The following is a 24,270-nucleotide window of genomic DNA, read 5'->3' on the forward strand; positions in this document are numbered from 1 at the left end:
TCCGGCATAATTAACAAGGAAAATCTAGAGATGATATAATTGAAACATATAAACTTCTCAAGGGATTTGGCAGGGTGGGTGCTGAGAAAATGTTTCCCCTGACTGGAATCTGGAACATGGGGGGGTCACAGTCTCAGAATAAGGTGAATCATCCCGACAGTGCAGAAGGAGGCCACTCGGCCCATCGAATCTGCACCGATCACAATCCCACCTCGGCCCTATTCCCATAACCCCTCATATTTACCCTGCTAATCCCCTGACACAAGGGTCAATTTAACATGATGTGGAGATGTCGGTGTTGGACTGGGGTGGGCACAATAAGAAGTCTCACAACACCAGGTTAAAGTCCAACAGGTTTATTTGGTAGCACGAGCTTTCGGAGCATTGGTCTATTATCAGGCACTCACCTGATGAAGGGGCAGCGCTCCGAAAGCTCGTGATTCCAAATAAACCTGTTGGACTTTAACCTGGTGTTGTGAGACTTCTTATTCAATTTATTATGGTCAATCTACCTAACCCGCACATCTTTGGACTGTGGAAGGAAACCGGAGCACCTGGAGGAAACCCACGCAGACACTGGGAGAATGTGCAAACTCAACACAGACAGTGACCCGAGGCCAGAATTGAACCCGGGTTCCTGGCGCTGTAAAGCAGCAGTGCTAATCACTGTGACACCGTGCCACCCCAAAAATAACAGTGTCCAACGTGGGGCTCGAACCCACGACCTTGAGATTAAGATTCTCATGCTCTACTGACTGAGCTAGCTGGACTACTGCTTGTTGACTATGTTCAAGAGGCAGGTCAATTGGTTTTTGGGTACTGTGGGAAATGCAGGGATGTGGGGATTGTGGGGTTGAGGTCGAAGATGAGCCAAGATCTTGTTGAATGGCGAAATGGCCCACTTCTGCTGCTGTTACTTATGAGCAGTACAAATGTACGCCTGGCACCTCCAGCTTTCAGAGGCCACCCAAGCGGGGAGGTTCTGTTCAAGACGAAGGGTCTGAAACCATGAAAAACCAACAAAGGAACATGCTTACAGTGTGAATCCAGTTGTCCCTTATTGGGAATTGCAATTGCTGGATCCTCAATCAGCCCCCTCAGAGTTTTATTAATTCGGGACATCAGTCGCAGCAAGTGTGTCAGTTGTGGCTCAGTTGGTGACACTGTCCCCTCTGGAATCGTGGGTTCAAGGCCTACCCCAGCCGAGGTAATCCAGGCTGACTCGGCAGAGCAGTGTTAAGGGAGTGCTGCAGTGTTGGAGGCGCCACCTTTGAGACAAGATGTTAAACTGAGGCCCCCTCTGCCTTCTGTGGTAGACATAAAAAGACCTGATTCTGTCGAAAGAAGAGGGTGTCCTCTCCAACGCAATGGCCAATATTTATCCCTCGGCCAAAAAAGAGATTAACTGCTCTGTAATGCGGATTGATACGGTGCATTGCTTTGAGAAGGTGGTGGAGACAGATTCAACAATGACTCTCAAAGGGGAATGAGCTGTATAGTCAGTAAGGGCAACATGGGGAAAAAACCAGCAAGAACGGGACTAATTGGTTTGATTTTTCAAAGAGACAGCCTAGCCATGATGTGCCGAAAGGCCTTTCTTGGTGCTGAATAATTTGGTGGTGATTTATCTTTGTGGCACATAGCTGTGCCCAGGTTAGGCTGTTGTCTTTGTCCGTATCTAACACCAGTGACTGCTCTGCAGACATGCTCCAACATGCCTGGGGATCCTTGGAGCGGATCTGAAAGGCAGCAATCTGAAAGAAAGGTGTTTTTTATTTCTCCCTGTTCTTTATCTTGGCCGTGGGAATAAACAGAAACAAGACACAAGATGGCAAAAAACCTCCATTTCTTTTTCTCTCTGGCAGGTTTGTGTCGCTTTGGCGGCTGGCTTGTGAGCCTCTGTCCCTGGGGATTTGTGTCAGAGAGTTAGGGAGGTTGACAAGAGAAGGATTGGCCATGGCTGTTTTACTGCTCAATGTATATGTATTTCCAATACTCAAAAGCTTAATGGGTTTAGTAAACTCTAGTCACCTATTTTCTGTGAAAATTACGGTTAGAAACATAGAAAATAGAAGCAGGAGTAGGCCATTCGGCCCTTCGAGCTTGCACGAACATTCAGTATGACCATGTCTGACCATCCAACCCAATAGCCTGATCCCGCTTCCCCCAATATCTTTCAATTTCCCCCTTCATCTCAAGGGCTGTATCCAATTCCTTCTTGAAAACATACAGGCCGGAATTTTACCGCCCCGCCTGCCACGGAGTGGGCAAGGGGCAGAACATGGAAAGGTCCATTGACCTCAGGTGGGATTTTATGGTTTCGGGATGAGCGAGGCCCTAAAATCCCACCCAGAGTGTTTTGACCTCAACTGCTTTGTGTGGTAGTGAATTCCACAGGATCACCACTCTCTGGGTGAAGAAATTTCTCCTCACCTCAGTCCTAAAAGGTTTACCCCGTATCTTTAGACTATGACCCCTGGTTCTAGACACCTCTGCCATTGGAACATCCTTCCTGCAGCCACCCTGTCTGGTCCTGTTAGAATCTTATAGGTCCCTATGAAATTCCCCCCTCACTCTTCTCTTGAACTCCAGCAAATATAATCCTAAGCAAATCAATCTCTCCTCATACGTCAGTCCTGCCATCCCAGGAATCAGCCTGGTAAACCTTCGCCACACTCCCTCCCTAGCAAGAACACCCTTCCTCAGATAAGGAGACCAAGACTATACACAATACTCCAGATGTGGCCTCACCAAGGTCCTGAATAATTGCAGCAAGACATCCCTGCTCTTGTACTCGAGTTTCCAGTGTTTCCCTTCCTCTGTGTAATGTATTCACATCTGGGGACTGGCAATGGCCTAGTGGTATTATCGCTAGATTCTTAATCCAGAAACTCAGCCAATGTTCTGGGGACTCGGGTTCAAATCCTGCCATGGTAGGTGGTGGAATTCAATTTTAAAAAATCTGGAATTAAGGATTTACTGATGACTATGAAACCATTGTCAATTGTTGGAAAACCCACCTGGTTCACTAATGTCCTTTCGGGAAGGAAGTCTGCTGTCCTTACCTGGTCTGGAATACACGTTAGAGGTCTCGCAACATACTGTGCCCACCCCACTCCAACGCTGGCATCTCCACATCTGCAATACATGTGACTCCAGAGCCACAGCAGTGAGGTTGACTCTCAAGGGCAACTAGGGATGGGCAATAAATGCTGGCCCAGCCAGCAAGGCACATGTCATTTTTTTTATTGAATAAAAAAAATTGACACATCCTTTTAGCAAGCATCATTTACTTAATCATTTTAAACAATTGCTTTTGCGCAATTCAAGTTGCAAAAAACAAATCTTTTCCACTTTAAGTCCCATCCTTGTCTTGCCCCAGTCTAAAACTGCAATCCCCTCCAGCCCTACATTATATCCAGGATCCTTCTCTGCTCCGACCCTTGCCTGCTAGGCATCGGCGGCACAGTACTTAGCACTGTTGCCTCACAGCGCCAGGGAGTCGGGTTTGATTCCTGGATTGGGTCACTGTCTGTGCGGAGTCTGCACGTTCTCCCCGTGTCTGTGTGGGTTTCCTCCGGGTGTTCCAGTTTCCTCCCACACTCCAAAGATGTGCGGATTAGGTGGATTGCCCATACTAAATTGCTCCTTAGTGTCAGGGGGACGAGCTAGGGTAAATGCATGGGGTTATGGGGATGGGGTCTGGGTGGGATTGTGGTCGGTGCAGACTCGATGGGCCAAATGGCCTCCTTCTGCACTGTAGGATTCTATGATTCTATTTTAGACACGAGGATTCCATTCTCTGTCGCTCCCTCCTCCAGCCTCTCCCCTTTTCTTGCTTGACAAAAAACTTCTCAAAACCCAACATCCCAACCAGCCTTTTGGGTCAATACTTTAAACTCTTTGTCTATGGCGTTACGTGTGCCCGAGGGGCAGATAGGGTCTCTCCCAAAAGGTGGCACCTTTGGCAGTGCAGCACTCTCTCTCTGAAGTGCGGCCTACATCTTGTGCTTGTCTTCCTGAGTTAGACTCTGATGCACAATGGTGCCAACTGAGGCAAGGCTGACAACCACTTGCTCGCCTTTGACACAAGTGAAGCCTTCAAATGGCCTGAATCTTTGTGAACTTTTGATTGCTTAGGCTCTGCCCTCTGGACTATCCTCCTCAAAAGCGACCTCTTTGGGCCAAGCTATTGGTCACGTGACCTAATGCCCCAGTACGTGTCAAAGTGTTCGACAGCGTGCTTGTTGGACATTGTTACTACATTGAATGTACTTTATAAATGTAAGGGATGGGGAGGCGATGGCCCAGTGGTATTATTGCGTGACTATTAATCCAGAAACACAGCTCATGTTCTGGGGACCCGGGTTCGAATCCCACCACAGCAGATGGTGGAATTTGAATTCAACAAATAACATCTGGAATTAAGAATTACTGATGATTGTGAAACCATTGTCGATTGTCGGAACAAAAACCATCTGTCCTTTAGGGAAGGAAATCTGCCGTCCTTACCTGGTCTGGCTACATGTGACTCCAGACTCACAGTAATGTGGTTGACTCTCATCTGCCCTCCAAGGGCAACGAGAGATGGGCAATAAATGCTGGTCCCACAAAGGAATAAAAGAAACATGCTGGTATTTGGAATGTAATGGTTGCTTTGGCTTTGTCACTGAACCTCAGGGAACAGGTCCTTCCTCCTGGCAGTGTGACTAATTGTATCTTGAAGTCACTCAGCAGCTGCTGCTGATTGCGCTCACTGCCGGCTAGCAAAGAATGAGCCGACAGCCATTAGCGTCCCGAAATTGTCCTGGGCAGCCTGAAGCCAGCGGAGAGACGGTCATTACCCTCAGTTTTGTTTTGTGTTTCTGAAGTCTTAATGGCTGCTTTGTTGTCGCCGATAAGATCTCAGTTGCTCGGAGGCAGCTTTGTGTGGCGGGCAGGCGCTGATGCTCAGCGTTGGTGAAGGCTGGGCTCTTGAGGTCACATGACGGGGACGACCTCTGACCTCTGGAGCAGACCCTAACAGAGGAGATACTTACGATGCTACAAATTGAGCTTGATGCATTAGTTCCTCCTCGCTGACAGTAATTGCTTTGCCTCATCGCTAAAGATTGTGCTCATGTGTAGCAGACTTGAATGTACACCGGCCTGTCAGTAACGCTGATCGCTGAGGGCCAAGAGGAGGAAACGCAGACTCTCTTTTGATTGTTTTACTTGGCACGGTGAATAAATTGACTTGTGGTCTTTCAGATTGGTTGGTTTTGAGTGATAGGCATAAACTCTGATTATCATGAAGTGGGGAGGGAGGTGGGAGAAACTGCTTTGGGTAGCCTGGCATTTTGCCGCAATGCTTGCAGTCTGTGTTCTCCAGGATTGCCTGGTCATTGTGGGTTCGAAGGCATTCAGTACTGTGGGAAATGGACATCAAGTTAGTTCTTTGACCTTTGTTGTTTCATTCAAAAAGAATTAAAAATGAAAAACACCTGCCATTGCTCCTGAAGGCACATTGACCATGGTTCCCCCCCCCCCCCCCCCCCTCCACCCCTATTCTTCAGTAACCCTGCCATTACTCTATTTTCCAAATGGACACTTTTTCTGTGGACTGTGGGGGGAGTAGGGGCAGGGTGTTGGCAGCACAGCTGGCTCCTAACTTGGGGGTTTGGATGGGGGTGTCCAGGGGTAGGAGGGGTCCTATGTTCAGTGTCCGAACATGGGTGTCAGATTGGCAGATATTCTGGAGAAATGGAGTTACACAGAGGCTTGTGCCATGTGATCAATGCGTTTCAAAATCCATTGCGAATGCTCAGGCAGGAAGGAGAGTGGCGACCCTCACTTGCCAAAGCCGCAACAACTTGGGGTTCAGTGGGCGGCATTCTCGCCTATGGAGCCTCAAGGCCGTGGCTTCAAATCCCACCCTTTGAGTACCGAGGTTTTGGCTGACTCCCTGGGGCAGTGATCAAGTTCCGCCTTTTGGAGAATTCGTTAAATGGAATCCTATGCTGCCATTTGGGTGGATGTCAAAGATCCCATGGTATTATTTCACAAAACTGCAAGGAAGTTCTCCCAAGCATCCAGGCCAATATTTATCCCTCAGACAGCATCAGAGAAACAGATTATCTGCTCATTATCTCAATGCCGTTGGTGGGAGCTTGCTTTGAGCAAATTACCTGCTGTGTTTCCCATATTAGACATAGGAGCAGAAGTAGGCCATTCGGTCCAACGAGTCTGCTCTGCCATTCAATGAGATCATGAATGATCTGACAAGATAATCTTCAACTCCATTTTCTCACTTTATCCCCATAACCCTTGATTCCCTTACTGATTAAAAATCTGTTTATCTCAGCCTTGAACATACGTAATGACCCAGCCTCTACAGCCCTCTGTGGGAAAGAATTCCACACATTTACTACCCTCTGAGAGAAGAAATTCCTCCTCATCTCTGTCTTAGATGGGTGATGCCCTTACTCTGAGATTATGCCCTCTGGTCCTAGACTCTCCCACAAGGGGAAACAACCTCTCAGCATCTACCCTGTCAAGCCTCCTGAGAATATAATGATTCAAAAGTACTTCAAAAGTACTTCTTTGGCTGTAAAGTTCTTTGGGATGTTCGGTGGTCTTGGATGGTGCTATATAAATGCATCTTTGTATAGTATCTTTAATGTGGTAAAACATGTGATGGATTGAGTTATAAGGAGAGGCTGGATAGACTGGGACTTTTTTTCCCTGAAGCGTAGGAGACTTAGAGGTGATCATATCGAGGTCTATAAAATAATGAGAGGTATAGGTCAGCTAGATGGTCAACATCTTTTCCCAAAGGTAGGGGAGTCTAAAACTGGAGGGCATACGTTTAAGGTGAGAGGGGAAAGGTACAAAAGGGTCCAGAAAGGCACTTTTTTCACGCAGAGGGTGGTGAATGTCTGGAACAAGCTGTCAGAGGCAGTAGTAGAGGCGGATACAATTTTGTCTTTTAAAAAGCATTTAGACAGTTACATGGGTAAGATGGGTATAGAGGGATATGGGCCAAATGCCCATATTTTGAATGAGCCCATAATTGGAACGAGCTTAGTGGTTAAAAAAGAAGGGGCAGCATAGACAAGATGGGCCGAAGAGCCTGTTTCCATGCTGTAAAATTCAATGACTCTATCACAAGGCCTTTTTCCCCAAATGGGAAACAACGAGAGTTAACCAGCAGGGCAGGATGCGTGGGTGAGGGATTGGGGGTAAGCTGGAGGCTGGTTTGCCAGTCTCCCAAGGCTGGTACTGGAGCGAATCATAGCAATGAAAAATGAGGGGGATCAGTCATCTCAGCACAGGCCACTTAATTTAGGACCTGTTGGACAGTGCCCTGCTTTGAGCCCTGTGACCGCCATATACCCAGCTGTTTTGGATAATTTTTTTACCCATTTTAACCCACGATAATCGAGTAGTGAACTGAAAACGGTGAGGTTTTGATTTTTATTTCCTCGTCTTTGGGGAATATAATACTGTAATTGTAAAAAAAGAAGCGATTCCATCGATTTCATTAATTCAAGCTCATTAAGTGATCCGCGTCACTCTATCACACACAGCTAATTTTGAGAGATATATATATATATGATGGGAAAAATGTGAAACTTAAAATTACACCAAAATTCAGTTCTCGGAGGGGAACTCATTTGCAAATCAACCTGAAGCTAAATGTTGAACCGCAACTACATTTTCATTATCGGCAATTACTCATTGCCGCTTATTAATAAGTCATTTTAGTGAGCAGCAAGAAATGTTCCTCATTTGGAAGCATGCGTTTCCCCATTGGTAATAGCAGCCTCGTGGGGGGAAGGGATGATTTTCTCCATTCTTTAGAGAAAATATAGTGATCCTGTAGAGAAACTATAGTTAAGAAAGCCCACCATCGCTTCTACTTTCTCAGAAGACGAAGGAAATTTGGGATGTCAGCTACAATTCTCACCAACTTTTACAGATGCACCACAGAAAGCATTTTTTCTGGTTGTACCACAGCTTGGTATGGCTCCTGCTCTGTCCAAGTCCGCAAGGAACTGCAAAAGGTCGTGAATGTAGCCTAGTCCATCACGCAAACCAACCTCCCATCCATTGACTCTGTCTACACTCCCCGCTGCCTCGGCAAAACAGCCAGCATAATTATCCCACGCATCCCGGACATTCTCTCTTCCCCCTCTTCTGTCGGGAAAAAGATACAAAAGTCTGAGATCACATACCAACCGACTCAAGAACAGCTTCTTCCCTGCTGCTGTCAAACCTTTGAATGGACCTCGCATTAAGTTGACCTTTCTCTACACCCTAGCTATGACTGTAACACTACATTCTGCACTCTCTTGTTTTCTTCTCTATGAACGGTATACTTTGTATAGCGCGCAAGAAACAATACTTTTCACTATGTTAATACACGTGACAATAATAAATCAAATCAAATCAAAAATAGCCCTCCTGAACCTTGCTCCAACCCAGGCAGGTAGCCCCTTGCTGGAGGTTATGTTTTAATGGATGAGAGGCCATGCTAAAGTTTCTTCCTGCTGCTTCAGGTTTTTTTTTCATACATTCGTGGGACCTGGGCATCGCTGGCTGGACCCATCCCTCATTGCTTTCAACTTGCTAGGCCATTTCAGATGGCAGTTTAAGAGCCAAACACATTGCTGTGGCTTTGGAGTTGGCCTAACCTGGTCTGACCAGATCAGGTAAGAACAGCAGATTTCCTTCCCTAAACTTAGAGAACCAGAAGGGGTTTTCCGACAGTCGACAACAGTTTCATGGTCATCAGTAGATTCTTAATTCCAGATTTTTATTGAATTCAAATTTCACCATCTGCCGAGGTGGGATTCGAAACTGGGTCCCATTACCCTGGGTCTCTGGATTGCTCGTCTAGTGACAATACCACCACGCCACTGGCTCCCATGGATGTGAAAGATCCCGTGGGATGATTTGGAAAAGGACATTGAGGCCTCTGGGCCAATATTCCTCTTTCTCTATCAGGGCCACCAAGACTTGACGTTCAGCTCAATCTGCGCCCAGCCGAATGGTGCAGTCAGCAATGTCTATGACCTTTAACTATACCGAAGCAACCACTGCATTTCCAGCTGTCTTGTACGCACGGGAAGTGCTTTGAAACATTGGTGAGAGTCATGATGTGGGGCGGCACGGTGGCACAATGGTTAGCACTGCTGCCTCACCGCGCCAGGGACCCGGGTTCAATTCCCGGCTTGAGTCACTGTCTGCACATTCTCCCCGTTTCTGTCTGGGTTTCCTCCGGGTGCTCAGGTTTCCTCCCACAGCCCAAAGATGTGCGGGTTAGATTGATTGACCATGCTAGAATTGCCCATAGTGTCAGGGGGATTAGCACGGCGAATATGGGGATAGGGTTTGGGTGGGGTTGTGGTCGGTGCAGGCCCGATGGGCTGAATGGCCTCCTTCTGCACTGTAGGGATTTGATTGGTTCTGTGATGAGACACCATGTAAACACCTCTCTCTGTCTCCGCAGCCCTGAATTTGATTCCCCCACATATTCACAAATGACTCCTTTCCTTCCCTGTTAATACTTACCTCAGTGTGACTCAGCCCTATTCGCTACTTAATGTGAAGGGCCATTCATTTAGTCTCACTCCACTGCTGATTTATCACCCTGTTTATGTCCCTGCCTCCAGTAAGGGTAATTCAAAGTCTGCGTAGATAAGCTGATTAGCTGAGTCACAGGTAATGGCCAAACATCCTTAATCACTGGCCCGAGGGTTCATGCTCTGTGGTTGGATGGTGTCGAACCACACATCAGCAAAGGCTGATGGGATAAATACAGCGTGATGTCAACTGACTGGATATATCTGCAGGTGCTTCTGACATACGGGAGGTTGATTTGATTTGATCTGTCACATGTACTGGGATACAGTGAGAAGTATTGTTTCTTGCGCGCTTATACAGGCAAAACGTACCATTCATCGAGTACATGGGGAAAAGAAAAAGGATCGGCTGCAGAAGATAGTGCTGCAGCTACAGGTGGGATGAAGAGAAAGATCAGCTTAACATGGGATAGGTCTATTCAGAAGTCTGATGGCAGCAGGGAAGAAGCTGTTCTTGAGTCTGCAGGCATGTGTTTTCAGACTTTTGTGTCTCTTTCTCAATGGAAGAAGGTAGAAGGGAGTCTGTCCGGAGTGCGTGGGATCCTTGATTATGCTGGCTGCTTTTCCGAGGCAGCGGGAAGTGTAGACTGTGCCAATAGGTGGGAGGCTGGTTTGTGTGATGGACTGGGCTTCGTTGACAACCCTTTGTAGTTCCTTGCTGACTTGGTCAGAGCAGGAACCCATACCAGGCTGTGCAGCGCACTGAGAACCTGTGTTGCTCTGTCTCAGCTGGGTAGCTCTTTTGTGCAAGGTTTTGAAAATGCATGCAGAATTCCGGCCCCCATTTCACTGCACCGCCAGCCTTGCCTGTGCGCTCGGGTCTGTGGAATAAATTTTTAAGTTTATTTATTAGTGTCACAAGCAGGCTTACATTAACACTGCAGTGAAGTTACTGTGAAAATCCCCTAGTCGCCATACTCCGACGCCTGTTCGGGCACACCGAGGGAGAATTTAGCACGGTTAATGCAGCTAACCAGCACGTCTTTCAGACTGTGGGAGGAAACCGGAGCACCCGGAGGAAGCCCACGCAGACACGGGGAGAACATGCGGACTCCGCACAGTCAGTGACCCAAGCCGGGAATCGAACCCGAGTCTCTGGCTCTGTGAGGTTAGCAGTGCTAACCACTGTGCCGCCCACTGGCTTGGCCTGACGTGTTGCTGAGGGCCATGATGGTAAGCTGATAGCACCGTCTTCCCCGGCTCAGGAACCTGATTCAGCAGCTTTATGGTAATTTGGAAAGTCTTTGTTTCACTGTTATTCTGCACAGCAGGCCGGCCAATTATCTTGCTGCTTTTCAGCAGCTTGTACAAAGGATATTTCTGTAGCACACGCTGAGAATGTTACTCGCATCAATTATACTTCGGGGATTACATTTTGCAGATATACATAAAATTCTGCAGCATGGAACAGATTGAGTGCAATCCATAGCTTTCTCTCAATAATGGTAACAAGACATCGTGCCCTGTGTAACCCCGCACTCTGCCTTCAGTGTGAGGCAGCTGTAATTGCAAAATTGTTAAAAATTCATTTTCCGTGCCGAGTGCAATTTTCCCCCATGCTTTCTGGGTCTTTAGTTGACATGTTGCATAAACAGAACTGATCCCTGTCCCCTTGCAATTGAATGTGTCTTGACTTAAATTACCAAGTGTGGGGTTATGCAACCTGAGCCACAGAAGTAACACGATCCCCCCCGATTTTACCTTCTCGGACACACCTGAGATGTTCTTCACACAACGGCATTGAGAAAAAGGCCCTTCGGCCCATCAGGTCTCTGCTGGAGTTCATCTTTATTCATCTTAGGCTAGGCCAGCATTTATTGCTGTAATAACTCTACGGAGGCGAAAGTCCCGTCACCAAGTTACTTTATTTACACCGTACATCTGTACACAGCCAGCTCTCCAGTTGCTCCCTGCCGAATGCATGCTGGGAGTCTGACACACCTGCTTTAAATAGGGAGCATGAGGCTCCCTGATTTAACCATCATTTAGGACTCATCAGAGAGTTCATACTCCAGCAAGCCAACCTCATTAGCCTGGCTGAAGTCATCACAATTGCCCATCCCTAGTTGCCTCTAGAGAAGGTGGTGCTGGGGCGCTGTCTTCTTGAACCCGCTGCAGTCCATGTGGTGTAGGTTCACCACAGCACTGTTAGGGAGGGAGTTCCAGGATTTTGACCCAGTGAAGGAACGGCGATATATTTCCAAGTCAGGATGGCGAGTGGCTTGCAGGGAACTTCCAGGCGATGATGTTCTCGCGTATCTGCTGCCCTCGTCCTTCTAGATTGCAGTGTCATCATTTTCTGACCCACACAAGCCTCTTCTCACTGTTCTTCACCTAACCCCTATCTTCTCTCTCTTAATTATCTAGATTCACCTTAAATTAATCTATGCAATTCATTTAACTGTTGTGATTCTAACCACCCTCTAAGTAAAGCAGTTTCTCCTGAATTCTCAATTGCATTTATGCGTGGATTTATCTTTTAGAATCATTGAATGAAACAGAATCATAGAATCCCAACTGTTCAGAAGGAGGCATTTTGATCCATTGGGTCTGCACCGAATCTCCAACAGAGCGTCCTACCCAGGCCCAAACCCCCACCCATTCCCTTAACCCCACCTATTTACCCCGCTAATTCCCCTATGTATTGTGGGACGCCAAGGGGCAATTTAGCATGGCCAATCCACCTAACCTGCTTATCTTTGGACTGTGGGTTGGAAACCCACAGGCGGCATGGTGGCACAGTGGTTAGCACTGCTGCCTCACAGCTCCAGGGGCCTGGGTTCAATTCCCGGCTTGGGTCATTGTCTGTGTGGAGTTTGCACGTTCTCCCCGTGTCTGCGTGGGCTTCCTCCAGTTTGCTCCCACAGTCCAAAGATGTGCGGGTTAGGTTGATTGGTCATGCTAAATTGCCCCTTAGTGTCCTGGGATGTGTAGGTTAGAGGGATTAGCGGGGTAAATGTGTGGAGTTGTGGGGATAGGGCCTGGGGTGGGATTATTGTCGGTGCAGACTCGATAGGCTGAGTGGCCTCCTTCTGAACTGTAGGGTTTCTATGATTCTGTGAAATCGGAGCAGCCGGAGGAAACTCACTCAGAAACGGGCCAAGTGTGCAAACTCCACACAGACAGTGACGATAGGCCGGAATTGAACTTGGGTCTCTGGCGCTATGAATGCTAACCACTGTGCTCTCCGGTTGGCTTTGGTCCTCCCACAAGTGGAATTTTATTTTTCTACATCTTCCCACTGAACCCCTTCTTAATTTTCAAAGCTTCCAATGGCCTTCCAAAGGGGCCTGGAAAATCCCTTTTCGGGGACAAGCAACCCTTGCTGGTTAGCTGCAAAGATCCATCCGTTCTGATATTAATGTCAAGAAGGTAAATGAATGTCCATACAACCAAAACTAAACCTCGGTGGAAATTCTAAAATTTATTTATTGGTCACAAGTAGGCTTACAGTAACATTGCAATAAAGTTACTGTGAAAATCCCCTTGTCGCCACATACCTGCACCTGTTCGGGTACACTGAGGGAGAACTTAGCATGGCCAATCAACCTAACTAGCACGTCTTTGGACTGTGGGAGGAAACCAGGGCAGACACAGGAAGAAAGTGCAGACTCCACACAGACAGTGACCCAAGCTGGGAATCGAACCTGGGTCCCTGGTGATGTGAGGCACTGTGCCATTGTGCTGCCCTGCACACGCTGCAATTCTGCATCTACTTTTGTTCCCCAAGCAGCGTACAAACTCATTATCAATTTACATACAAGTTCTGACAGAAGAATACTTTTTAAAAAAAGTTTTGTAATGGCATCCTTTGTTCCAGTTTCAATCACAAGGCAGAACTTTCCGCTTTCCAGACCAAGGGCGGGATTTTCCGGCTCTTAAGCCGACGGGATCTTATGATTCCACTGAAGTCGAGCCCCGATGGTGGCAGTGGGCGAGCCATGCAAAAGCCCATAGACTTTGGCGGGACTGGAAGATCTTGCCGGTGGCCAATGGCTCGCCACATCCACCATAGGAGACCTGCCCCAGGGGGCCTGGAAAATCCCAAGTTGAATCTGGTGGTGGGCGGGATGCTTGGCACGTTTCTGGCACCCAATTTTGGCACCCAATTTTGCGTTCCCATCCACCACGATTCAGGAATTGTTACAGTTTAACCAAATTAGAATATACTTTATATTTCTTTTCAAAAATGAGCCCTGCTTCGATCATCCCGCAAATTCATATTCAAATGTTGTTGGATTTGTTCCTGATTTTCCGGGACATATTACAGGGCGGCATGGTGGGACAGTGGTTAACATCATTGCCTCACAGCGCCAGGGACCCAGGTTCAATACCAGCCTCGGGTCACTGTCTGTGTGGAGTCTGCACATTCTCCCCGTGTCTGCGTGGGTTTCCTCCGGGTGCTCCGGTTTCCTCCCACAGTCCAAAGATGTGCAGGTTAGATGGATTGGCCATGCTAAATTGTCCCTTGGTGTCAGGGGGATTAGCAGGGTTATAGGAATAGGGCCTGGGTGGGATGTGGTCGATACAGACTTGATGGCCTACTTCTGTACTGCAGTGATTCTATGATCCAGAACCCTTGCACCTTAAGAGGTAGACCAGTCCAGATACACTGATTGCTTAGTGTGCCGGTCCCACAAAGGGTGTCGACAGATAACAGCGATGAAAGCAAGATCGCTCTCTCTCTCTTTGTGTTGGCTTTATCATCACCAGACATTGATCCCCTGGTTCATGGTCCACTGAACCTACTTGGAAAAATGGGCTTTCCACATGCCAGACATTAGGGTGGAGCAGGATTTTTTTGGTGGCTGGAAGGGGGAGAACTCGCAAAATGAACAGAAAAAAAATACAGAGCCTTACCTGTTTGAACCAAGTTGTGTTGAAAATGGAAGGTGACATCTCTGTCAGAAAATAATGTCTTCCAGCTACTCATAGAATCATAGAATCCCTGCAGTACAGATGGAGGCCATTCGGCCCATCGAGTCTGCACCGACCACAATCCACCCAGGCCCTATTCCCGTAACGCCAGATATTTACCCTGCTAATCCCCCTGACACGAGGGTCTATGGCCAATCAACCTAACCCGTACATCTTTGGACTCGCTCACTGGCTTCCCAATCCTGCAGGATGGTCCTGGGGTCTTTAATAATTGATACAGCCGAGAAAATCAATTTTCAGAAAGGAGTATTGTGTGTTCCTGTGAACACATCTTATAACTCCAGTCCTCCCAGACCAGAACACCCCATTTAATTGTCACCCCATCCATTACCTTAAAGATTCACCCACCCCACCGCTGGCATGCAGTGCCAGCAGGGTGTAGCATCTACACCATGCACGGCAGCAACTTGCTCAAGACTCTCTTGTTAGCACCTTCCAGATTTGCAACCTCCACCACCTAATAGGATGAGAGCAGCAATCGCATGGGAACGCTGTATGTCCCCTCTCGGGTGACACATCATCCCAGCTCGGAACTATGTCCCCATTCCTTCACCGATGCTGGGTTAAAATCCTGGAACTTTCTCTCTGTCACCCCACACATTTACCCTGCTAATCCCCCTGACACTCGGGTCAATTTGGCACGGCCAATCAACCTAACCCGCACATCTTTGGAGTGCGGGAGGAAACCGGAGCACCCGGAGGAAACCCACGCAGACACGGGGAGAATGTGCAAACAGTTCCTTCAGCGTGAATATTTTTTGTCTCCCCGCCCCCCCCCCAACTGCCCCCTGACACCCCCCCCCCCCCTCCCCCCCCCCCCCCCCCCACCACCACCCCCCTCTCTCTCGCCACCTTGAGTCAAGATTTTCCTCACTGCAGCCTGAAGCACACACGGGAAAGGGCTTTTGCTGCTACTCGGTCGCAAGCCAGTTAGTTAGTGTTAACATGGGACCCCCACCGTTTGGAACAATTCGTTGATCCTCTTTCTGCTAAGTAAGAGGGATTAATGACTCGCCTAGCGGGGAACGTGCGCTGCACTGTGGAGAACAGCGCATCGCAGCTGTCAGTTCCTCATTCCCCCCCCCCCCCCCCCCTCCACTTTTCCCGTCTAAGTGATAACTGTGTTTGACAAGAGCAGGTGCTTCGATCTGGAGCCACCTGTGCGAATTTACTGAACTGAAGTGAATTGGTTAAAAGTATCGCAAAAAGAGGAGTGCAAATAACATTTGGAAGACGACAGCAGTAAAAGAGACTCTCATCCTGACATAATTGTAAAACGCTTAATAAAACCCTTGATTTCTAGTAGGAATCTAGCGAAGTGAAGTGCTTATGAAGTGCTGTTGTCGTGTGGAGAAACGCGGCGGCTAATTTGCGCACAGCAAGATCCCACACACAGCAATCTGATAAATGACCAGATAATCTGTTTCAGTGCTGTTGGCTGAGGTATAAGAGGTTGGTTGGGATCCTTAGAATCTTAGAATCCCTGCAATGCAGAAGGAGGCTATTTGGCCCATCGAGTCTGCACCGACCACGATCCCACCCAGGCCCTATTCCTGTAACCCCTCATATTTACCCTGCTAATCCCTCTGACACTAAGGGTCAATTTAGCATGGCCAATCAACCCAACCCGCACATCTTTGGACTGTGGGAGAAAACCCATGCAGACATAGGGAGAACATGCAAACTCCACACAGACTCTAGGCCGGAATTGAACCCGGGTCCCTAGCACTGTGGGGCAGCAGTGCTAACCACTGTGCTGCCTACATTTTTTGTCCCTTTACAAATGGTGCTGCTTTTCTTTGAAATGGTGAGATGGGATAGGAACGTAGGAAGTAGGAGCAGAATTCGGCCCTTCGAGACTGCTCCACCATTCAATCAGATCATGGCTGATCTCTCCCTGGTCTCAAATCCACCTCCCCACCTATTCCCCATATCCCCTTATCCCTTTTTTATTAGAAATATATCTATCTCCCTCTTGAAACCATTCAATGATTCAGACTCCACCGTGCTATGAGGCAGCGAGTTCCTCAAATTCACCACCCTCTGCGAGAAGTAATTCCTCCTCATCTCAGTTAAATCTACCGCCTCTCAACCTATACCTGTGGCCTCTTGTTCCAGATTGCCCCACAAGAGGAAACATTTGGTCTCCATTTACTTTATCAATCCCTTTTAAAATTTTGTAAACCTTGATCAGATCCCCTCTCATCCTTCTAAACCCCAGCGGGTATAAACCCAAACTGTTTAATCTCTCCTCATACGTCAACCCTTTCATCCCCAGAATCAATCTGGTGAACCTCCTCGGAACTGCCTCCAGTGCCACCTCATCCCTCCTCAAATACGGAGACCAAAACGTCGCTGGGACTTGGTTTAATAGCTCGATTAACAGGAGTCTCCTGACAGTGCAGCACTTCCCTTTGAATGGCGCTGGCCAGTGTCAGCCTGATTTGTGGGCTCGGGCAGGGCTTGAACCTGTGACTGCCCGGGTTGCAATGCGATGCGATGCAGTGAGCCATGGCTGATCCTTAAAAGGAAAACAATCCTTTTCAATGGGCCCGGCACTGCGAGCAGGAGGCGGGAGCGAGTGATGTGAGGCAACCGGCTCCCGTATCTTTGTTTAAATTCTGTTCGGATCAAGCCGTCTGCCCCGGCGGGGGGGGTTGGGGGGGGGGGGGGGGGGCGGGGAGGAAGGGGGGGGGGGCGGGGGGTTGGGGGGGGGGGGAGGAAGGGGGGGGGGCGGGGGGTGGGGGGGGGAGGAGGGGGGAGGGACAATGCCCCATTGTGTGCAAGGTCTGCTTTCAAATTGGAATAATAGCCATTTCTGTGTTGAGGGACCTAGCTTGTGAATGAATGCGTGTTCCCTTGGCAGGGTTGGTTCCTTGTTTTCAGACAATGCCCAGCTTGACCCTGCTGCTTCCTGTTCCTCCAGTTTACTTTGTCACTTCTGATTTTTTGCAAGTGGCTCTTCGGCCAGAGGTGGTCAATAATATTTTGTGACCAAAATGCCTCGGAGGCAGCTTTGCCCCCTGACGATGCGCTCATATCCTGCATCTTTTACACAGGGACAGGGACAGGCTATTCAACCTCTCAACAACCACTGGTGCCAATATCCGACGGTGCTTCCCAGATGCCATTATTAGTGCAAATGAACCCACAGCAAATCTATGGGGTGCTGAGAGTAAAAATGGCTGCCGCTTTGCTGACTCCACTAGAATCATAGAATTCCTACAGTGCGGAAAGAGGCCATTCAGCCCATTGAGATTGGAGCGACAACAATCCCACCCAGGCCCTATCCCCATAGCCCCGTCTATTAACTCTGACACTAAAGGGCAATTTAGCATGGCCAATTCCACCTAACCCGCATATCTTTGGACTGTGGGAGGAAACCGGAGCACCCGGAAGAAACCCACGCAGACACGGGGAGAGCGTGCAAACCTCACACAGACAGTGACCCGAGGCCGGATTTGAACTTGGGTCCCTGGCGCTGAGGCAGCCGTGCTAATCACTGTGCCACCCACTAGGGTAGGCCAGTTTCATCCCCATGGATTGAAAGCCTGCCATTGTTAACTTTGTCGCCTTCTTGTCATCAATTTTTGGCATGTTATTTGTGTCTTCCATTGTGAAGACCGACACAAAATACCTGTTCAACGCCTCGGCCATTTCCTCATTTCCCGTTATTAAATCCCCCTTCTCATCTTCTAAAGGACCAATGTTTACCTTAGTCACCCTTTTTCATTTTATATATTTGTAGAAACTTTTGCCATCTGTTTTTATATTCTGAGCTAGTTTGCTCTCATAATCCATCTTACTTTTCTTTATAGCTTTTTCTCGTGGCTTTATGTTGACCTTTAAAGATTTTCCAGTCCTCTAGTTTCCCACTGACCTTTGCCACTTTGGATCTACTTCACCTCTGGCCGTACTATGCTGCAGGATTTCCAAACGCTTCCAATCCTGGCCCCTTGGAATTTCCTCCTTGCCCCTCTACCCCTTCTTCACCTTTGTAGGGCGGCACGGGAGCACAGTGATGAGCACTGCTGCTTCACAGCGCCAAGCCTGGGTTTAATTCCAGGCTTGGGTCACTGTCTGTGTGGAGTTTGCACGTTCTCCCCGTGTCTGCGTGCGTTTCCTCCGGGTGCTCCGGTTTCCTCCCACGTTGTGAAAGACGTGCTGGTTCGATGCGTTGACCCGAGCAGGTGCCGGACTGTGGCGACCAGGGGAAGTTCACGGTAACTTCATTGCAGTGTTAATGTAAGCCTTACTTGTGACTAATAAATAAACTTTAACTTTTAACTTTTGGTGGTCCTTAAAATCTACATCTTTGACCAAGCTTTGGTTCACCTCTTCCAGTGTTGGTTTTGGATTCGGGGTCAAAACTGTTGATGTTTCTGTGGTGCACCTTCGAATGTTTTACTGTTTCGGGGCGCTTTAGAAATGCAAGTTGTCATTGTTGAGATATTACTGGTGAAGTAATGCAGATATTGCGGAGTTGAACCATTTTAGCGCACAGCCCATTTGTCCTTTGCCCTGGCTAGCGGACATGCCCAAGGACACAACTGGTTAGTTGTTCAGCATCGGTGTGGCATTCCTCTCGCATTCCATGCCCGAGCAACCTTTCACCTAACGTCAGAATTGAATGACCACAATATCGCTCAGAGGGGAGAAAGGTTATGGCCATGAAAACATCTCTGGTGGTACTTCAGTCTGCCCGCACCCGTGCTCACATCACTCAAGGCACATTGCCCTGCGAGGTCCTCCCCTTCCCCACTCAAACCAGAAAAATTCTTTGGAGGAAAAAAAAAATTCTAATTTGCAACCAGCCGGGCGCCTCCTGAGATGCCTGTCCAGCTTTGGCAGCGGGGAATGAAGAGCTGCTTGGGCAGCTGGGGCCTGTGACCATCTGACAGCGTCAAGAGGTCAGCTCTGGACTCTGCTTAAGCTGCATACCACAATCATGCAGCATTCCCTCTCTCGGTTCTCATCTGCAACTCTGGCCTCACATTCCAAGCTGCACAATGAGGATTCATTGTCCTGTCAAGTGGGTCCGGTGAGAACACGTTTTGCTAGGGACTGGGGTGGTGGTGGGCGGGGGCAGAGGACGGGTCGAAAATGTCACCTCTTGCCTTTTGTAAGATGCTCTGCTTCTAAATCCGGAACATTTCAGGCTTGTAGCTAAAACAGTGAACAATTAACCCGCCGTGACCTACCTTCAGCGTCGGAACTCCGACAGCTCATGAATTCAAATGATTCGAATATACGCAGAATATCAGACTGACCAAGTCCTTGGTCGCCCGCTCAATTATATCTCTCTCTCTCCCTTTCGTGGCATTTTCTAAAAATGTAATTACATTCCCGAGAATCGCTTTGGGACATCTTGTGCTGCCTTAAAGGTGCTACATGAATGCAGGATGTTGTTGACTCCCATTGAGAAACAAGTTGGAGAACATAAGAACTAGGGGCAGGAGTAGGCCATCTGGCCCCTCCAACCTGCTCTGCCATTCAATAAGATCATGGCCGATCTTTTCGTGGACCCAGCTCCACTTTCCCGCCCACTCACCATAACCCTTAATTCCTTTACTGTCCAAAAATCTGTCTTTCTTTGCGTTTAAAAACATTCAACGAGGTAGCCTCGACTGCTTTACTGGGCAGGGAATTCCACAGATTCACAACCCTTTGGGTGAAGAAGTTTCTCCTCAACTCAATCCGAAATCTCCTTCCCCTTATTTTAGGCTATGCCCCCTAGTTCTAGTTTCTAGATGGCAGGGTTTGGATTCTACCCACCTCCTCATTCTGTGCAAGGTAAAGGACTCTGAGCAGAGGCAACATACTAAAAGAGACCATGGTCAGAACGGGCCCACAATGAACCACGGGCCGGACTCTCCGGCTCACAATTTTTGACAGCACAAAAACACCACGTGTTCCAAATGATCTTTGCGACAAGATCAACCCAAGGACACCTCTTCATGGCCTTTTGCAGCACATCGTCAGTATTTTCCTTTGGAACCCAGTTTTCTCCTCCATCAGTCACCTTCCCATTTTCACCTCCATCCTCTGTCTCCACCCTGGTGCATACCGACAAATGGCGCATCAGTTTAGCTTCTTTGAAAGTTCCATTGACGGAAAGAAAGACTTGCATTTAGATAGCACCTTTCACAACCTCAAGATGTCCCAAAGCGCTTTATAACCAACCAAGTACTTTTGAAGTGTAGCCACGGTTCTAATGTCAGAAATGTGGCAGTCAAACTGCGCATGGCAAGCTCCCATGAACAGCAAGGCAATAATGACTGGATCATCTGTTTAAATCTGTGTTAAATACACCAGGAAAATTCGCCCCTGCTCACCTTCAAAATGGTGAGAGGCGGCCTGAGTTAACATCATACCTGGAGGAGAGGAGGTTATAGCAGAGGTCAGGTCATACCCACCAACAGAAAAGCAGCTCTCAGTAAATAGTCTGAGCTCCATGCCTGACATAGTGAGGTGATAGCCCACTGGTATTATCGCTGGACTATCAGCTAATATTCTGGGGACCCAGGTTCAAAGCTCACTACGGCAGATGGTGGAATTTGAATTCAATAAGAAAAAATCTGGAATTAAGAATCTACTGATGACCATGAAACCATTGTCGATTGTCGGAAAAACCCATCTGGTTCACTAATGCCCTTTAGGGAAGGAAATCTGCTGTCCTTACCTGGTCTGGCCTACATGTGGCACAGTGGTTAGCACTGCTGTCTCACAGCGCCAGGGACCCGGGCTCGATTCCCGGCTTGGGTCACTGTCTGTGTGGAGTTCGCACATTCTCCCCGTGTCTGCGTGGGTTTCTTCTGGGTGCTCCAGTTTCCTTCCACAGTCCAAAGACGTGCTGGTTGGGTGCACTGGCCATGCTAAATTGTCCCTTAGTGTACCCGAACAGGTGCCGGAGTGTGGCAACTAGGGGATTTTCACAGTAACTTCATTGCAGTGTTAATGTAAGCCATCTTGTGACTAATAAATAATAAACAAATAAATCAATGTGGCTCCAGAGCCACAGCAATGTGGTTGACTCTCAACTGCCCCTCTGGGCAAGGGCAACTAGAGGTGGGCAATAAATGCTGACAAGTTAGCAATGCCCATGTCCCGCGAATGAATTAAAAAATTACAACCTTGGAGCTTAGGTTCCCAAAATCCCATCCTCCAACCCGACTGGTGGCTGTGTTTGGGAACCCTTGGTCTACCTCTTCCTCGGTTTAACATTGATTGTTTGAAGTTGTGGCTGGAATGTTGATATTTTTTTCCGTCTTGGTAGGCCACACAAAGCTCCTTGCCCAAGAGTGATATATTTTTAAGTTATACGTTTATTTAGTAGTGTCACAGTAGCCTGACGTTAACACTGCAATGAAGTTACTGTGATAAATCCTCTGGACGCCACACTCTGGCCCTGAGGGAGAATTTAGCATGGTCAATGCTCCTAACCAGCAGAGTCTTTTGGTCTGTGGGAGGAAACCAGAAGAAACCCATGCAAACACGGGGAGAACGTGCAGACTCCACACAGACAGTGACCCAAGCCAGGAATTGAACCCGAGTCATGGAATCATAGAATCCTACAGTGCAGAAGGAGGCCATTCGGCCCATCAAGTCTGCACTGACTGCAATCCCACCCAGGCCCTATCCCCATAACCCCATTTACCCTAGCTCTCCACCCCCCCTCCCCCCCCCCATTTACCCTAGCTCTCCACCCCCCCCCCCCCCATTTACTCTAGCTCTCCACTCCCCGCCCCACCATTTACCCTAACTCTCCACCTCCCCCCCACCCCCCCCATTTACCCTAGCTCTCCACCCCCCCCCCCCCCCCCCCCCCCCCCTACACTAAGGGGCAATTTAGCATGGCCAATCCACCTAACCTGCTTTGGACCTCAGTGTCCCTGGCGCTGTGAGGCAGCAGTACTAACCACCGTGCCGCCTGACGGGGTGAATATCCAGCCCGTCCCAAAATCAGGGGAGGGGTGCCTGGCTGGCTGGCCCGGCCCGGCCCGGCCGCTTGGAGGCTTGTTCGGAAGGAGCAGCAGCAGATGGAGCCAAGTCATTTACTGCCTCCCCTCGCGGGCGCAGGCCGCACTGTTTCTACTGGATGATCACCAACATCAATCAGCGGGAGATTCATCATTTTCTTTCATGTGGTGAATGGCAGGTGGTAAAACAAGATCTCCCGCTGGTGCTGCGAAAGTGCCAGACCCCCTCCCCCCAACAACATTGCTTTCATTGACAAGGCCCAATTCTGCAATACCTGATTTTATTTTTTCTGAGCGTTGTTTTGCTGTCTCATCACAGTGAGAAGTTATGTTCGTACACGTATCCCTGAACAGCTGAGGAGAGATTATTAATACCTTCCTGTTCCCCAACAGTGACATCACACTGGTTGCTATGCATTGGCCCCAGTGCATAAACAAGTGGAAATGTTAAACTTGTGTGGGATAATCCGAGCTTTCGCTTCGAGCAGGAGTGGGCTCGCAGGAGCCGGGTGGCGCAGCGTACCAGAAACTGGCATCTCTCCTGCGATTTATCCCTGCCCGGCTGATGGCAGAATGCTCTCCTCTTGCCTACTCGGCCGTGGAATGAGTTAGGGCAGTCTCAGTCCGGCCTCCATCAGGTCTCCTCACGAGCACCAGCCTGCAGGTACGACGCTGCCTCCAGGGCCCCCAACTCTCTCCCGGAATGACTCTGCGTTTCCTGGAATTGGGGTGTCAGGGGCAGGCGAGGGGAGGCCTCACAGCGCCAGGAACCTGGGTTCGATTCCCGGCTTGGGTCGCTGCCTGTGTGGAGTTTGTACATTCTCCCCGTGTCTGCGTGGGTTTCCTCCGGGTGCTCCGGTTTCCGCCCACACTCCAAAGATGTGCGGGTTAGGTGGATTGGCTAAAATTGCCCCTTAGTATCAGGGAGACTAGCTAGGATAAATACATGGGGTTACAGGGATAGGACCTGGGTGGGATTGAGGCCGGTGCTTGCTCGATGGGCCGAATGGCCTCCTTCTGCACTGTAGGATTCTATGATCTGTGACAGGGAGGGATGTGGATGTCTTGAAGATTTGCCAATGGAGAAATATATTGGCCAGTACACTAAGGAAAACTTCCCCATTCTCCCTTGCAATAATACAATGGGATCGTTTCCATTCACCTAACCGGGCAAACAGTGTTTCAATTTAGGAAGTAAAGTCGCTATTGTCCCCCGGTGGCACAGTGGTTATTGTCGCTATTGTCCCCCGGTGGCACTGCTGCCTCACAGCGCCAGGGACCTGGGTTCAAATCCCGGCTTGGATCACTGTCTGTGCGGAGTCTGCACATTCTCCCCATGTCTGCGTCGGGTTCCTCCAAATGCTCTGGGTTTCCTCCCACAGTTCAAAAGATGTGTGGGTTAGGTGGATTGACCGTGCTAAATTGCCCATTAGTGTCCCAAGGTGTATAGGTTAGGGGGATTGGCAGGGCAAATATGTGGGGCTACGGGGATAGGGTCTGAGTGGGATGATCTGTCAGAGGGCCAGTGCAGACTCGATGGGCCAAATGGCCACCTTCTGCAATGTTGGGATTCTAAGAAGTCCTTTAAAGGCAGATAAGAAGTGAAAGGTGTAGTAGGGCTGGTTCAAGACCAAAAAAGGGATTTGCGCATGGAGCCAGGTAGCCCAGGTACTAAACAAGCATCTTGAAATAGTCTTGACCAGAATTCTGGTGGACGAGCAGATAAT

General features: G+C 48.8%; 1 protein-coding gene and 1 non-coding gene across 2 annotated transcripts in view; one reads left to right on the plus strand and one right to left on the minus strand.

Moving 5' to 3' along the window:
* The window catches only part of LOC144497781 (adhesion G protein-coupled receptor L2-like), a 510,506-nt gene that overhangs the window by 323,364 nt on the left and 162,872 nt on the right, over positions 1-24,270 (plus strand). The window lies entirely within an intron of this gene.
* trnak-cuu (transfer RNA lysine (anticodon CUU)) lies at positions 698-770 on the minus strand. Its single transcript has one exon. It is a non-coding gene; the product is annotated as a tRNA-Lys (tRNA).

Source organism: Mustelus asterias, chromosome 8, assembly GCF_964213995.1.
Source record: "Mustelus asterias chromosome 8, sMusAst1.hap1.1, whole genome shotgun sequence".
NCBI lineage: Eukaryota > Metazoa > Chordata > Chondrichthyes > Carcharhiniformes > Triakidae > Mustelus > Mustelus asterias.